The sequence below is a fragment of the Balaenoptera acutorostrata genome, chromosome 10, assembly GCF_949987535.1.
Source record: "Balaenoptera acutorostrata chromosome 10, mBalAcu1.1, whole genome shotgun sequence".
Classification (NCBI taxonomy): Eukaryota; Metazoa; Chordata; class Mammalia; order Artiodactyla; family Balaenopteridae; genus Balaenoptera; species Balaenoptera acutorostrata.
The window spans coordinates 94,309,521-94,325,116 of record NC_080073.1 but is presented as its reverse complement, the minus strand read 5'-3'; the positions used below and the strand labels follow the sequence as shown (position 1 = coordinate 94,325,116).

General features: G+C 39.3%; 1 long non-coding RNA gene and 1 other non-coding gene across 6 annotated transcripts in view; one reads left to right on the top strand and one right to left on the bottom strand.

The window, feature by feature from the left end:
* Positions 1-10,919, top strand: part of LOC130709069 (uncharacterized) — a 30,227-nt gene extending 19,308 nt beyond the window's left edge. For 3 of the 5 annotated variants that reach the window (XR_009009528.1, XR_009009527.1, XR_009009523.1), the window contains one exon: positions 5,361-9,233. This is a non-coding gene — a long non-coding RNA (uncharacterized LOC130709069). Of the gene's footprint in view, positions 1-3,936; positions 4,019-5,360; positions 9,234-9,262 lie in introns of those variants that run through there. The other 2 variants (XR_009009525.1, XR_009009526.1) reach the window with 2 other exon arrangements.
* On the bottom strand, positions 1,088-1,195 carry LOC114235877 (U6 spliceosomal RNA). The gene has a single exon (XR_003621953.2). It is a non-coding gene; the product is annotated as a U6 spliceosomal RNA (small nuclear RNA).
* Positions 10,920-15,596: the final 4,677 nt, after the last annotated feature.

The window sequence follows — 15,596 nt, the reverse complement described above, 5'->3', positions numbered from 1 at the left end:
GTTGATTCTTCCAATCCAAGAACATGGTATATCTCTCCATCTGTTTGTATCATCTTTAATTTCTTTCATCAGTGTCTTACAGTTTTCTGCATACAGGTCTTTGGTCTCCTTAGGTAGGTTTATTCCTAGGTATTTTAGTCTTTTGGTTGCAGTGGTAAATGGGAGTGTTTCCTTAATTTCTCTTTCAGATTTGTCATCATTAGTGTATAGGAATGCAAGAGATTTCTGTGCATTAATTTTGTATCCTGCTACTTTACCAAATTCATTGATGAGCTGTAGTAGTTTTACGGTAGCATCTTTAGCATTCTCTGTGTAGAGTATCATGTCATCTGTAAACAGTTACAGCTTTACTTCTTTTCCAGTTTGGATTCATCGTATTTCTTTTTCTTCTCTGATTGCTATGGCTATAACTTCCAAAACTATGTTGAATAATAGTGGTGAGAGTGGACAACCTTGTCTTGTTCCTGGTCTTAGAGGAAATGGTTTCAGTTTTTCACCATTGAGAACGATGTTGGCTGTGGGTTTGTCGTATATGGTCTTTATTATGTTGAGTTAAGTTCCCTCTTTGCCTACTTTCTGGAGGGTTTTTATCATAAATGGGTGTTGAATTTTGTTGAAAGCTTTTTCTGCATCTATTGAGATGATCATATGGTTTTTCTCCTTCAATTTGTTAATATGGTTTACCACACTGATTGATTTGCGTGTATTGAAGAATCCTTGCATTCCTGGGATAAACCCCACTTGATCATGGTCTATGATCCTTTTAATGTGCTGTTAGATTCTGTTTGCTAGTATTTTGTTGAGGATTTTTGCATCTATGTTCATCAGTGATATTGGCCTGTAGTTTTCTTTCTTTTCCCCACTCTATTCTTTATCTTCAAATTTTTCTGAGCTATTCTTGGACATTTGCTCTTTTATTTGAATTTAAGAATTAGGTTTTACTAAAACTCTGTTGGGATTTTTATTGGATTTGCATTCTTTTTACAGATTAATTTGAGTAGAATTGAAGATTTTACTATATTGGTTCCTCTCTTTCATAAACACAGTATATTTCTCCATTAATTTATGTCTATTTTAATGTCTTTTTTTAAATATGGAAAGCTTCAGAAATTTGTGCGTCATTTTTGCACAGGGGCTGTGATCATCTTCTCTGCACTGTTCCAACTTTAAGTATATGTGTTGTCAAAGTGAGCATTTAGAAGAAATTTCTTAACTGTTGGATTATATTAGGAGGGAAAGGTCACATATTCTTCATGCTCTTTATGAGACTGAAAAAGAGATTAATCTGGACTAATTATTTCTATCAAACATAAAAGCATTTAGTTGTGTGCTGACAATGGGGAAAATGTTTCTGGCTTTTGCTATCTTGCCCCTTCTAGTATCTAAACAGAAACTCTTTTTCTGTTGATGGTCTTGACAGAGAAGTGCAGCAGGACAAAGGGGTTGGCAAGACGGGGAAAAGAAAAGGAAAAGAAGATGGCCAGATATGACTAGGAAGAGGGCTGGGGAGGAGGGACGGCTGATTGGGCAGGTGAAATGGGTGGAGACCAGTAGGGGTGGTGGGGGGGAGCACATGACAGCAAGTGTGGATTCTCTGAGTTTTGCTTTTCTAGAAAACCAGCAGCATCACTTGGGATCTTATTAGAAATTCAGAATATTGGCCCCATTCAGATTCACCCAATCAGAATCTTCATTTTAACAAGATCCCCAGGTAATTCTTATGCACATTACAGTTCCAGAAGCTCTTAGTCGCCCCCAACCAGTCTGAGCCAGTCCTGATTGGTGTCATCAGCCTTAGACCTATTAATAGACAAAACTGGTTTGGTTGCCTAGAGACCTGGAAATCTGGTTCCTCCTGTAGATGCTGAGTCTCAGAGTTCTCTTACCACTTTGCCCAAAGCCTTGGGACTCCAGTTGGCCTCAGTTTCTCTGCTACGCATGCCAGTTCTCAGCAGGGATTGGATCCTGGCCCTAGACCCCAGCTTCCTCAGCTCGGGTCCTTGTGCTTTGCCAAATTCTTGCTCTGCCCATTCCTCTGGGAAGCAGGATGTGCTTTTCTACTCCCTTCTCAGCTTCTGCTGGGGACCTGCTGTGACTGGACCAATCACCTGGAACTGTGCCTGATTTTGACTATTGTCACCAGGACTTCTTCCAGAACTGCTGGCAGAGAGGATGCACTCAGATCTCCTAATAGTCTGGCTCAATCTGTGTTAGTCATGCCCTTTGACCGCTGCACACTGGTCTGCCTTGCTGCCTCCTGGGGATGGGCCAGCTTCTGAAGACAAACGCTCTGTCCCCTCTGTCACACTGGATCTTGGCTTCTTCCCCCTTCCCATGGCCTGAGCTGATGTGGTCCCAACCTGCCTTGCACACAAATGTCTCCTACAAAAGAGAAGGAGGCCAGCAGAGAACGAGGGAAGCAGGCCTCAGCCCCTTCTCTCTCTTAACTTCTGTAACACTGGGACTTCATGGCACTGCTTGTGTGTAGACCTTGAGATTCCAAGCATTGCCCTTGGAGCCCTTCAGGTAAAAGATATCCTAAAAGTCCTTGACGGCTACTGACTACAAACAGGCCCAGTGGTTTTGCATAACTGGTACTTTTCGGTCCTTTTTCCAAGGTGGAGAAAAATCTCTGTGGTCTGACTTACTTTATCAAAACAGGCCAATCCATAGAGAAGCTCAATAATTTCTCTGGTTACCATATAACCATTTCACTTTGACTGATGGTGTTATACGTCCTGCCATGCTCAATTTATGGTGGAACATTATACAAACTGTATCACATCTGCTACCGTGTTTTAAGCCAGCACAAAATGGTATGACATTCACAACAATCAGGTTGGCCGTCAGTTATAGAGGCCAATTTTTATATAAACATTACTCTTCACTAATTAATAGACCACTGACTATATCTTTTAGACTGTTGCATCATTTCTATTCCTAAGAACTATTCTTAAAAGAATAGATTAAAAAAAGAAAAAAGAAGAAGAAGACGAAAAAGAAGAAAGAAAACAAAAAAGTGTGGCAGCGCCCACAGGAACTAAGTAATGGTGTGGGTGTTGTTTCCGTTATTTACATACGTAACACTTTCATAAGAATCCAAATGTCTTACAAAAGAAAATACAAATTGCAGTAAAGAGGCGATAACACAGTAAGACACAGAGAAAACAATTACCCAAAGGAAGATTTAAATTTGGCATCAATCGTCTGCAGCGAAAGAATGGATAAGTATCCACTGACTCTGTTTGTACATACAAAGGTAGGCACGTGGTGGCATTTGCCACAGTCAGAAAAGAAGTTCCAGGTAAAGTAGAAGGAAAAGTAGTAATTAAAAATGTCTCAAATCGTTTTGAATAAGAAATACATGCTATTTAATGAAGTCACTCCAAGTTTCCAAAGTTGCATGACAATCTCATTGAATGAGCAGAAATGGGTAAATATATGATTTTCCAAAGAGCAGTCTTGGCCAAGCAAAATCAAAGGTCCAGGAAGAAGTTACTCAAGATTAGCAAGAGGATATGGATAGGAAATAGACCTATTCATTGCACTTTTCTGAAGGTCCAGATTTTCTCAGGATAGACTTTATTGATAAATTATGAAGAAACTGTATTTGAAGTTAGTATAAAAAACCCAATTTTGATGGATAACATGAAAACTCTCCTTTAGCTGCTTTCAGTTTTATGCCTGATGTTATGTCATTATTTGAACAGGGTTCCAACAAACCATTCAAACTTTTGGAAAAGGGGAAACCTGGTACCGGGGGAAAATACTCTCAGGAAAACTGTCTAAAATGTTGCAGAGGCTTAAAAAGTGATGAGTATATAGAACAACACATCACTACCAGTGCTATGATAACTTTAGTATGTGCAGTTATGGTCAAACCACTCAAAATTACAATGTCATTTGTCTTCTTTGTATCTCTTTTGTTTTTACAAGTCACATGGCAAAATCAACAAATACTACATCATCCCTCTGAGGATTCAGCTGTGGAAAAAGCATCTGCTAGCTCATCTCTAGGGTAGCTATTATTAGCTTGCTTTGATTCTCTCATACGATACATACCCATGCTTATTAAGCTGTTTGTTTGCCTCCTTTGTCATATTCCTCTATGATTATGACTACCGCTATGCAGTGTACTCCAGTGCAACCCAGAGGTACCCATTTCCATAGGCCTTTCCAAAATTGATGTAATCTCCCTAGTTTTAAAAACATTATTTGGGGGGGGGGGGGAAACCATGCAACATCATATTTGCACTGATATTGAACCTTTCTATAGAAAATATCCAGTACCTGTACTGGATTGTATAGTGTTACCCCCGGCCCCCCCAGATCCATGATCACTCAGAACCTGCGAATATGACCTTATTTGGAAATAGGGTCTTTGCAGATGTAGTCAAATTGAGATGATGTCATATTGGATTAGGGTGGGCCCTAAATCCAATGACTGGTGTTCTTATAAGAAGGTCCTGCAGAGACATGGATGTACAGGAAGATCATCAAATGAAGACGGAGAAACTGGAGTGATGCAGCTGTAAGCCAAAGATTGCCAGTAACCATCAGAAGCTAGGAGAGAGGCTCAGTACAGATTCTAATCTCAGAGCCTTTGGGGGGATGTAGCCTTGCTGACACTTTGATTTTGGACTTCTAGCCTCTAGAACTGTCAGATACAAATTTCACTTGTTTAAACCACCCAGTGTACGGTATTTTGTTGTGGCAGCCCTAGGAATCTCCAGATAATGCAAGTAAGTACTTTAAATTACATAAAGACTTGCTATTAACTTTCCCTTAGATGATGAAACTAGGGGAGGAAAAGGCTACTTGTCACGGTGACATGGCAAGTGTAGACCAAAGATGGGATTAGAAACTGGTCATTCTGGCATCACAAGGCAGGTAGAACTGTAAAAGAATGAAAGTTTCAGGTAAACCACTAAGACACTGATTTCACATTTTAAAGTGAGGTATAAGACCTCCATTTTGCAAAATTTGCAACACAGGTTGTCAAAATCTGATTACATGGCTTTTCAACCCCTTACGTATAATAAATACAAAGCACATTAAAAATGAAAACTAGAGATTCGAGGTGAGGGTTGTTTTGTATAGAGTAGTCTGTGTGCTGGGTGTCCTCCCCCCAGCCAACCTTTCTAAATCTCTGGGGGCAAATAAAATGTGAGTGGTTCCGTTGAACCAGATGTGGGCCACTCACAAGAGAAAGCAGACATGGGGTTATCTTGCATCCTTTCTAAGAGGGTCATTTGGATGGATAACCAGATGAACAAAAATATGGAGCTGGTACCAGATTCCTGGGGTCCCAGGAAAGAGTAAGTGATCAGCCATATTAAGATGTATCCATTCATCTGCAGGGAAATCCAGGTGAGAGAAGCCCTACCCTGGAGCATCTCCGGAAAACTCATACAAACCAACAAGAGAGGCAACTTGGTATATCTGTCAAGGCCAAAGAACTCTGATACTAGCTCTTCACACCACTACCAGGCAAAGAACTCTGATACTAGCTCTTCACACCACTACCAGGCAAGTAAGAACTTTCTTGCTCCCCTCTCCTTATCTTCCTCCCAGTATTCTAACTGCAGAGAAGTGTGCAGTCACCTTCTGAGAACTGCAAGGGGCAGGGATCAGAAAAGAAAGGGCACATGGGTTGCTCTCCTAACCCAGTTGTAGCTCTTTGTAGGAGGCTGAGATGGGGATGGGAGAAACCTGTTGACGTTTTTACTGTGATATGAATCCAGACACGTTAATTACTGACCAAAGGATATACTGCCTGGAAGTGACTAGAAGAATGAAAATTTGATCTAAATTTCACCCAAAAGCAGAGAAAGTGCTAACTCTGTGGAATAAATTTGAAGTGTTGCTTTATGATTGATTACATCCTATGAGTCACACTTGTTCAATGTATCAGTTACATAACCATTTCTAAATGCAATTGAATGGAGTTCTTATAGAACCTTCTGTAGTGTTTTCCCCTACGAAGTCACTGTGTTTCTGTCTGAAATTTGGAAAATTATATGTCAAATTGTCCTCACAGAGAATTCTGTCCTTTTTACTCTATTGTTTATCAGCACTTATGAAATTTCTAAACTGAAAAGCATTATATGCTTGGTACAGATTAGGTGCTCAATAAATGTTGAATTAATAAAGAAATGAATGGGTAGTGAAGAGAAACCCTGATTGCCTGGGTTCTTTATAAACCCAGGCTATCCTCAGATTTCTTTATGGTAGAGTAAGAAATATCCCAGGTTGGTGATTTCTGAGACATTCCAACCAGACACTTATGGTCTCCTTACATGGAATTATAAAACATTAGCATTAGAAGGAAACTTAGGAGGTGATTTAGCCCAACCCTTTCATTTTACAGATGAAGGCCCAAAGAAGCGAAATAATTTGATTAAGGTCACCTTTTTCTATAGTATCAGTGCTAGGCCTGGAGACTCTGACAGCTGACTCATTGATAGTGACATTCCTTGGTTTCTGGGCTTCTTGCTAGCTTGGCTTTGGTGGAGTGATAGCTTATGTTCTCTTGTTAGTTTTTTCATCAATAAAAACAGAAGTTGCACCTAAGAAGCAAACATGAAACATCTACTTGTGCTCAGAATTGCACCTGTACTTGGAATAGAGTGAGGAGTTAGGACCAGCTACTGCCCTCAAGGAGCTTATAGCCAAGTGGGGGAGACCGACAAGTAAAACACAACTATAACGAAGTGGGCTAAGTGCTATGAAAGAAAGAATCACAGTGAGCTACTTAGATAAAGCACCTCATCCAGCCTAAGGGTCATGGAGGGCTTATTAGAGGAGGTGACATCTGAGTTGAGTCCCGAGAATGAGGAAATGTTAATAATCATGGTGTGTCTAGCAAACCCTAAGTATTGTACTATGGAGGTATCACTGAGTACAAGGGGGTGGGAAGAGAGACGGGTCAGATAGATAAGCAGGAGCCCAAACATGGAGGGATTTCCATGCTATAGTAAGATGTGTAGACTTTATAGAAAGTCTATCAAAAATGACTGAAGTATTTTTTGCAGGGGACTTATGAGGCCTGATTTCTGCCTCAGATATAACAGTCCAGCTACAGAATGGGGAACAGCTTTGAGGGGGATAATGTAGGCAGAGAGTCCAGCTGGGAAACTATTGAAATAATCTAGGTAAGAAAAAATGGCAGTAGAGATGGAAAAGGCAAAAGAATTTAAGAGCAATGTGCTATGGACTGACTTGTGTACCCCTCTTCCCCTAAAGCCCAATGTGATGGTATTTGGAGATGGGGACTTTGGGAGATAATTAGGTTTAGATGAGGTCATGAGGGTGCCCCCCTCCATGATGGGATTAGTGCCCTTATAAGAAGAAACACCAGAAAGCTTGCATTCTCTCTTCACCATGTGAGGGCAAATTAAGAAGGCAGTCCTCTACAAGCCTGGAAGAGAGTCCTCACCAGAAACTGAACATGCTTTGATTTTGGACTTCTAACCTTCAGAACTGTGGGAAAATAAATTTCTGTGTTTAAGCTAGCTGGTCTGTGGTATTTTGTTATGGCAGCCCAAGCTGAGTAATACACAAAGGAAGTTGAATGAAGGATGCGGTGATGTATTAGATGTAGGGAATAAGGATAGTGAGGTGCCAAGGGTCGGATGAGTGTCCAGACTTACTGTGTAAAGAGAGAAGCCTAAGAAAGGGAACACTGGCAGAGAAAGGGGAAACTTGGTAGAGACCAAAGACAGTAGCCAGAGAGATTAAGGGAAAACAGAAGAGGCCAAGAGAAGGGAAGTTTTTTTTTTTAAAAAAAGATAATGTTCAATTGTGCAAATATTATAAAGATGTCAAGTAAGGTAAGGTTGAAAGGTATCCGCTGGCTTCAGTGATAAATGCCTTTGGAGACATTGGCAAGAATTATTTCAACATTGTGAGGGCAGATATGATACCACAGTTGATTGAGGAGAGAATGAGATGTCAGGAAGTATAGACAGCTAATATAGAAAGCACATTTAAGAATGCTTGCTTTGAAATGGGGAAGAGAAGTGGATAGGTAATGAGAAGGGAAGGAAGCAAGGGGGATTATTTTAATGATATAAGATAAGCTTTTTAGGAGGGATGACGTTGAGGACATACTAGAAGAGAGGCAATAATTGATGAGCAAGGTTACTGAGTGTGCAGGCCATGATGGGCTACATAGCTCAGATGCCGAGACTGGCTTTAGAAGGAGGGGCTTCATCCTCCATCATGGGAGAGAAGTAAGAATGAATGCAGATGTGTGCAAGATTGTAGGTGCAGAGTCAGTCCTACCTGATGGCTTCCATTTTCTCCATGAGGTAGCAGGTGAGAGTGAGGTAGGTGGTGAGATGTTAGGAAAGGGGATGGAGGAGGTGGCTTCAGTTACTTGTGTGAGGAATGGGAGAGAGAAACAGAGGGCTGACGATAAACACAGTAGGCATGGCTGGCAGCATGGAGGCAATTGGAAATTTTATACCATGGAATTTTGGTGCACCAATTCCCTCCACTGTGCAATTTTTCTTCTTCATACTTAGCTGCCTAAACATAGAAGGAGGCCGAGAATTAGGCTGTTACAAAGTTTGGGTTTTGCCAGTGAATGAGAATGAAGGACAATGGGAAGGAAGTTGAGGAGGTCAAGGAAATAAAAAGTTAGGAGCTCAGAGGATTTCTACTTCTAGGGATATGGAGTAGACATATTTTCCCCATTCTTCCTGCTACGTATAAGTAAAAAATCCTGGATGTTATATACAAAACAAATGTAGAAAGACTGAAAGGTGAAGCAAAGAAAGCAGACCAGCTAGGGATCTTGAGAGTGGGGAGATGACACAGTGGTGAGTTCCCTGGGTTTTCCTTTCGCCTCATATATTGCAGACTCAGAGTGGAAGAAGGTGGCAATCCACAAACACAGACAAAAAGGGCCCCAACAAAGGTCTGCTTTCTCTAAGGACAGGAAAAAGGCAGTCTAGAAAGATAGAAAACTTTTAGACAATAAGAGCTTTACCAGCATCAAACATTACAGAAAAAAAACCAACCCCACCTTCACCAGCAAAGGCTGAATTGGGGGCCTAGACTTCCACAATCACCAGGCTGTAACAAGACATCCTAACCCCTTTGCTGGAATTTCATCCTTGCTGGGTGGTAGTTCCTCCTCCTGACCCCCCTACTCCCTAGCTCCGGTATTAGTTGAGACCAGATAGGGAGCACAGACTAATACTCTCACCCTGAAGTAACAAGGCATTCTTCCCTCTCTCCACTGGGGTGGTGTCAGAGAACGCCTAGGAGTAATGAAGAGCATCCTCCCTTGACTGTCAACAGAGGCCAAGTGGGACCTGAACTTCTACCCTCACCTGGCAGTAATGAAGCAGTGTCTACCACTCCGTCTCCAGCAAGAGCAGTGTCAGAGGAAGCCAGCTAAAACAGAAGGTTGAAATAAGATCCAAAGTCTTAAAACATATATCCCAAATATCCAGGTTTCAATAAAAATTACTTGTCATACCAACTGTATTAGGTCCCTAGGACTGCCATAACAAAGAATCACAAATTCGATAGCTTAAACAACAGAAATTTATTCACTCACAGTTCTGGAAGCTAGAAGCCAGAAATCAGGATGTCAGCAAGAACATGTTCCCTCTGAAGTCTCCAGCGAAGAATCCTTCCTTGCCCTTTTCTAGTTTCTGATGGCCCCTTCCATTCCTTGTAGCTGCATCACTTCAATCTCTGCCTCTCTCATCACATGGCTATTTTCCTTATGTGTGTGTCTGTGTGTTCTCTTCTTATAAGGACACTAGTCATTGAATTTAGGGCCCACCCTAATACACTATGACCTCACCTTAACTAATTACATCTGCAAAGACCCTATTTCCACATAAGGTTACACTCTGAGGTTCCAGGTGAAAATGAATTTATGGGGAACATTATTCAACCCACTACACCATCATGCCAAGAACCAGGACGGTCTCAAACTGAATGAAAGAAAACAATCAAAAGATGGCAACAGCTACATGGGAGATACATTAGAATTATTCGACAAAGATTTTAAAGCATGATAAAAATGCTTATATGAGAAATTACAAAAACACATTAAAAAAAGAAAATCTCAGCAAACAAAAAGAAGATATAGGAAGAAACAAATGGAAATTTTAGAAGAGAAAGATACAATAACCAAAGCAAAAGACTCAGTAGATGAGCTGAAGAGTAGAGAGGGCAGAGGAAAGAATCAGTAAACTGGAAGATAGAATAGAAATTACCAATCTAAATAACAGAAAGAAAACATGCTGAAATAAAAAATGAACAGAGCCTCAGGGACCTGTTCTATATAATAAAAGGTTTAACATCCATGTCATCAGAATGTCTCTGGAAAGACAGGAGAGGAGAGGGAGGACTGAAGAAAGTACTACCAAAAATAATGGCTGAAAACTTCCCAAGTTTGATAAAAGATATAAACCTATATCTAAAAAAAAAAAAGCTAAGCGAACCCAAACAGGATAAATCCAAAGTAATCCACCCTAAGGCACATGATAGTCAAACTCCTAAAAACAAAAGACGAAGAAAAAAATCTTGAAAAACAGCAAAAGAGAAACACCATACCTATAGGGGAAAAACAATTCAAATGACAGTGGATTTCTCATCAGAAATCATGTATCACAATATTTTTAAGTGCCAAAAGAAAAAATCCTATATCCAGGAGAAGTATCCTTCAGGCATGAAGGTGAAATCAAGACACTCTCAGATGAAGGAAAACTAAAAGAATTTGTCACCAGCAGACCAATCCTGAAAGAATGGCTAAAGGAAGTTCTTTAAACATCAGGAAGAAAGAGCGAGCCAGTAAGCAAAAATATGGATAAATATAATAGATTTTCCTTCTACTCTTGAGTTTTCTGAATTATGTTTGATCGGAGAAGCAAAAGTTATAATATTGTCTGGTTCTAAATATGTGTAGAGGAAATAAGAAAATTTTATATATATATTTTTTTAACTTTTATTATATATGTTATAAATATTTCTTCCCAACTTGTTCTATATATATATATATTTGTTCTTGTTGTTGTTTTTTTATCTTTCCGCTGTGCTGCACGGCATGTGGGATCTTAGTTCCCCAACCAGGGATCGAACTGACGCCCCCTGCATTGGCAGCGCAGAGTCATAACCACTGGACCACCAGGGAAGTGCCAGAAAATTATATTTTTAAAGGGGGAGAGTAAAGGGATGTAAAGGGAGGTAAGGTTTCTATACTTTACTTGAACTGGCAAAATGATGACACCAATAGACTGTAATAAGTTATGTATATATAGCATAATACCTAGAACAACCACTTAAAAAGCTATACAGCAAGCTTCAAAAACACTATAAGTAAATCAAAATGGAATTCTAAAATAACCAACAGGAAGGCAGAAAAAAGAAAACAAGGGCTTCCCTGGTGGCGCAGTGGTTGAGAATCTGTCTGCCAATGCAGGGGACATGGGTTCGAGCCCTGGTCTGGGAAGATCCCATATGCCACAGAGCAACTAGGCCCGTGAGCCACAATTACTGAGCCTGCGCGTCTGGAGCCTGTGCTCCGCAACAAGAGAGGCTGCGATAATGAGAGGCCCGCGCACCGCGATGAAGAGTGGCCCCCACTTACCGCAACTAGAGAAAGCCCTCACACAGAAACAAAGACCCAACACAGCCATAATAATAAATAAATAAATTTTTTAAAAAAAGTACAGGAATTTAAACAAAAACTCCTAAAGAAACTCAACATTTAAAAAAAAAAGAAATAAAGAGAATAGAAAACAAAAATGAAATGGCAGACTTAAGTCTGAATATATCAATAATTACATTAAATGTAAATGGTCTAAATAGAGATTGGAAGAGAGGATCTTTTTAAATGACCTGATTATATGCTGTCTATAAGATAAGTTCACTTCAAACATAACTCTAGGCGGGTTGAAAGTAAAGTGAGCAGAAAAGATATATCATGGAAATGTTAATCAAAAGAAAGCAGGGATGGTATATTAACATCGGATAATGCATACTTTAGAACACAGAAAACTACCAGAGACAGAGAGGGACATTATATAGGAATCCAAAATGTCTATGTACCAAGCAAAATTGAGTATAAACGAAAAGATATTTAGACTTATCCACAATTATATTTGGAGACTTCAAACCCTTTTCTCAACAACTGGTAAAACAGGCAGGCAGAAAATCTGCAAGGATATATAAGAACTCAACAATACCATCAAATAATAAGATCTAACTAGCATTTACTGAGCACTGCATCCAACAACGATAGAATACACATTCTTTTCAAGTGTCCACTAAATGCATGTCAACATAAACCATATCCTGGGCCATGAAAAAAAAAAAAAAAACCTTCAGCAAGTTTAAAAGAATTGAAATCATACAGTATATGTTCTTTAACCACAGTGGAATTAAACTAGAACTTGATAATTGAAAGATAATCGAAAAAAATCTCCCAGCATTTGCAAACTAAACATCATAGTTCTAAATAATTCAAGGGCCAAAGAAAAAATCTCAAGAGAAATTAATACATCAAACTGAATGAAAATTAAAATTCAGGATAGCAAAATTGTGGATGCTGTTAAAAGTAGGGCTGAGAGGGACATTTGTAGCACCAAAGGCATACATTAGAAAAGGGGAAAAGTCCTAAATCAATAATCTAAGATCCCACCACAATAACGTAGAAAAAGAGGAGCAAATAAACCCAAAGCAAGCAGAAGAAAGGAAACAATGAGCATGAGAGCAGAAATCAATGAAAATGAAAACAGGAAAGACAATAGAGAAAATCAATGACACAAACCCTGGCTCTTCAAAAAGATCGATAAAATTGACAAACTTCTACCAAGACTGACAAAGAAAAAGAAGACACAAATGACCAATATCAGGAATGAAATAAAAGATATCACTACAAACATCAAAAAGATAATAAGGGAATACTATAAAAAAAAACTTACATAAATTTGACAACACAGATGAAATGGACCAATTCTTCAAAAGCACAAGCTACAACGACTCACCAAATATGAAACAGATAATTTCCTTTTCCATTAAGGAAACTGAATTTGTAATTTTAAAAAATTCCTCCAAAACAGATCTCCTAGCCCAGAGGGTTTTACTGGAATAATTCTGCAAAACATTTAAGGAAGAGTTAATACCAATTCTACACAATCTCTTAGAGGAAAAGAAAAGGAGAGATCACTTGCAGCTCATTTTATGAAGCTAATATTATCCTCATACCAAACAAAGACGGTACAAAGTAAGAAAACTGCAGACCAATATTTCTTGTGAATAATGACACAAAAATATTTAACAAAATATTAGCAAATAGAATTCAACAGTATAGACAAAGAATTATACACCATAGCTAAGTAGAGTTTAGTCCAGGGATGCAAGTCTTATTCAATGAATATTTGGGAATTAATCAATATAATCCACTGTATCAGTAGGCCAGAAAACCTAGAGATAGATGCACACACTTGCCCAATTGAGTTTTTACAGTGGTACAAAAGTGAGTCAGTGGAGGAAAGATGAAGAAGGAGAAGGAGAAGGAATAAAAGGAAGAAGAAGAAGGGGAGGAGGAGAAAGGAGAGGAGAAGACTGAGACTCCAGGGTTAAGAAACTGGAATGTTGGTAAGTGCCAAGAGCAGAAAAGTGCAAGGTTTCTGCAAGACTTTGGAAAGGATGCTTAACTACTTGATGAATTATTTTTCTCACTCCAAACATTTGGATTGGATTCACTGGCACTTTGGTGAAGCTGTCCTGAGAAGCCACTTCTCTTTTCCATTTTTTCTTGCTGCCCCACAACTAAAGAACATAAAGTAGTTTTATTGTTTTATTTACAAACAGGGTTAAGTCAACTGGGAAAATCAGGGGTGGGGAGTCAATCTGGGCCGTCCAAATGTGGAGTGGTTCCTGGGTCAATATCCACCACGGAGGCCGCCTCTTCTATCATTTTCCTGCCCCTTGGTAATGTATCCTTGATTTCTTGGGGTAGCCTCACCTGCTGTTCCTGAGCCCTTTTATGAGGGTAGATGGATCCTGGAGAGTGGGGGATGTCATAGGGGCTGGGGCCCCCTCAGTTTGTGTAAACCTGAGTTCTGATCACATGCATGATTTCCTTCTGTATCTCGGGGTCCTGAGTATTAACGCTGGCATCGCCTACCTAACCATCCTCATATGCAAAGAAGAACTGTGTGCACACATGTTTGGACACAGGGCACACCCAGATGTTCCATGCTTCTGGAGGTCCTTGATGTAATCACTTCACTAAGTGCTATACAGTTTAGATTCCAACTCTGCAGGAACCTCCATGACTTTTACAATAAATAGTGCTAGAACGGCTGGACATTTATAGACAAATAAATTGAACCTTGACCTTACACAATAATTAACTCAAAATGAAAATACAATATAACCAAATAAAACAGAAACCTATATACTTTCAGAAAAAACAAAAACAAAAACAAACAGGAGAATATCTTTGGAATCCAGGGCTAGACAAATAACTCTTAGACTTGATGCCAAAGTATGATTCATAAAAGGAAAAACTGATAAATTAGACTTCATCAAAATTTAAAAGTTTGGAAAGACCCTGTAGAAGGATAAAAAAACATGATACAGACTTGTGAGAAAATATTTGCAAACCACATATCCAGCAAAGGACTCGTATCTAGAATATATAAAGAACTTGGACAACTCAACAGTAAAAATAACAAATAATCCAATTAGAAAATGGGTAAAGACATTTCACCAAAGAGGCCATACAGATGGCAAATAAGCACATGAAAAATATGTTCAACATCATTAGCCATTAGAAAATGCAAATAAAAGCCATGAGATATCACTACACATCAGAATGACTAAAATAAAAAATAGTGACACCACCAAATGCTGGTGAAGACGTAGAGAAATTGGATCACTCCTACATTTGGTAACCCCAAATAGTGCAGCCATGCTGGAAAAGTTTGCAGTTGCTTTAAAAAATAAATGTGCAACTACCGTATGACCCAGATACTGCGCACTTCAGCATTCATTCCAGAGAAATGAAAACTTATGCGCACACCAAAACCTGTCCATGAATGTTTATAAATAACTTTATTTGCAATAGCCAAAACCTGGAAACAACTTGACTGTCCTTGAATGGGTGAATGGTTAAACAAACCACAGTACATCCGTATCATTCAATACTGCTCAGCAATAATAAGAACAAACTATTGATATAGGCAGTGACCTGGATGAATGTCCAAAGAATTATGCTGAGTTAAGAGTCAATTCCAAAAGTTTACGTACTGTATGATTCCATTTGTATGATATATTTTAAATGACAAAATTACAGAAATGGAGAACTGATTAGTGGTTGCGGGGTTGAGCAGGGAATGGAGGTAGGAGAGAAGCTGGTGTGGCTATAAAAGGCCAGCATGAGCCATCCTTGTGCTGATAGGAATATCCTGTACCTTGACTGTAGCAATGCTAACATCCTGGTTGTGGTAGTGTGCTGCTCCTTTGCAAGATGTTACTATAGGAGTGAATTGGGTAAAGGTTACATAAGATCTCTGCATTATTTCTTACAATTGCATGTGAATCTACAGTTATCTCAAAAT